The sequence below is a fragment of the Seriola lalandi genome, unplaced genomic scaffold (assembly GCF_002814215.2).
Source record: "Seriola lalandi dorsalis isolate HSWRI2012SDOR001 ecotype SW California unplaced genomic scaffold, Sedor1 jcf7180002035838, whole genome shotgun sequence".
NCBI lineage: Eukaryota > Metazoa > Chordata > Actinopteri > Carangiformes > Carangidae > Seriola > Seriola lalandi.
The window spans coordinates 1-1,918 of NW_019506414.1; the positions used below are offsets into that span (position 1 = coordinate 1).

The window sequence follows — 1,918 nt, forward strand, 5'->3', positions numbered from 1 at the left end:
CATTCTCCACTATCATACCTCAAACCATTCTATTCTTCCCTTCCTCTGACTAATCTCCATCATTTTATTTTCCGTTTTTTTTCCTGTCTCACTTCTTCTTGCTCTTCTGAGGTGCAGGCTCAGGGTTCTTCCCCTCAGCCACAGCCAGTTGTTTCTTTAGGTCCAATAGTTTGGCCACCTCTGCTGTGATCACAGCCTTCTCTGCCTTCTGGGTTTTGAGTGCTCGCACCTTGTCCCCCTGTGATAAAGAAAACAGAGTGTAATTGATTTGTCACACCTAAATCTGATTCAATTAAATACTTCCTCTTATTTGGATAAACAGAGATTCGACACCGTCAAGTAGTAAACAGTTATTTAAAGCAGAAATTTGTGAGTTTAGAATTACACGCATCGTCTGGGTTTGGAAATATTGAGAGTTAACCATCGTCTTCCCAAATATTTCAACGCTGTATTTATAGTAGAAAAGTATAAAGTAAAATCCAAAGATTAAAATTTGTAGAAAACAATTTTCATTTTGATTCATAAATTACAAATGTATGCATTACAATTACAAAATAAAATACAGAATAAATGTATCTTATAAAATTAGCCGTTATTTATTTCTGTGGCTGTTTGTTGCGTGCGTGATTTGATTTTCGGAGACTTTTTCGTTCATCACGGAAAATGGCATCCGACGATTTGATAAAAAACAATGCAATTTACAATACAATATTGTTCTAATAACAGATTATTGATTCCAAAATAACTTAATATGTAAGAATTAGGTTTGCAGTTGACAGATCAACAATGTGTTTCCACCAACCAACGATCTCACCTGCTCAGCCACAGCCTGAGTGAGCTGCTTGGCTTTTTCTGGGTCCACTCCGTTCACCGTCAGCACCTCAGCAGCAGGAGCAGCAGGAGCTGGCACAGCGGCAGGCTGAGCGCTGGCAGCGCTCTGAGCTGTCGTCTGAGGGTGGAAACAGACACATGAAGATGTTTGAGTCTGAGGCGATTTGATGGTTATTATTTCAAGAAATTTCTTACCTCATTTCAGACAATAACACTCATTACTCAAAATGTCTATGGGATTTTATGAGTCACGATGTGTGAATGGGCAGTGAATCACACTGGACACACAGAGATGAGTAAAAATTCAAAACAAGAGGACATTAGATGAGCTGCTAGTGTTAGTGAAGGCGTGTGGTTTGACACAGCGGCACTGCTGTGGACTCGAACACAAGCAAATACCGCTCAATACCTTTTTTTTAGGTGGTTCATCTTCAGGCTAGAGGCAGGCGGTTGAGAAGAAGGTTTAGAGAGGAATTATTTTTATCTATATGATGGATCCTTGATACACAATTTAAACATTTATAGTGTGTTTGGTCGTGTCATGTTTCAAAAGGCAGTTACTCAAATTAAGTACAAATTATCCTGACGACAGTCTGACAGAGGCCTCTGAACGGTTATACATTATCAATTCATTCTTATTTCATTATTCATAAATAGTCAACCTATATTACTACAAGACCTGACTGAATGCACAGACCATTAGGCATCATAAACATCAAATACCTGCTGTCCACCAAATCTTTTCTTCAAAGCTTCAATCTGGTCCACCTCCAGCTTCTGGAACAACGGACTAACCTTGGAGTAAAACAGGTAGGCAGGGGGAATAAAAGGTAGAAATTCAAAAAAATATATGCACGAATATTTAAAAAAATTTGCAATTGTGGATCCAGCCCAAGGCCGGCGCAGCTGGAAAATTTAACATGGGAGGCTCAGCGCTCATCTTTGAACAAAGAGGATTATGCAAGTAAGTAAGTAGATAACTATGTATGAGAAATTTGCAGTTTCGATCAGGATCTCCAATGCAGGATTACACTGATGATAAAGGATGCGGTTTGTCAGAGAGGTTATGTGCATATAAGCATTGTGT

At 39.0% G+C, this 1,918-nt stretch overlaps 1 long non-coding RNA gene across 2 annotated transcripts; it reads right to left on the reverse strand.

Moving 5' to 3' along the window:
* Nucleotides 1-49: 49 nt before the first annotated feature.
* LOC111647745 (uncharacterized) lies at nucleotides 50-1,651 on the reverse strand. 2 transcript variants are annotated; one of them, XR_015436171.1, is made up of 4 exons: nucleotides 1,555-1,651; nucleotides 1,241-1,267; nucleotides 815-949; nucleotides 50-238 (listed from the first exon to the last, which is right to left on the reverse strand). It is a non-coding gene; the product is annotated as an uncharacterized LOC111647745 (long non-coding RNA). The 2 variants fall into 2 exon arrangements; XR_015436168.1 differs by lacking the exon at nucleotides 1,241-1,267 and having other exon boundaries at nucleotides 1,555-1,645.
* Nucleotides 1,652-1,918: the final 267 nt, after the last annotated feature.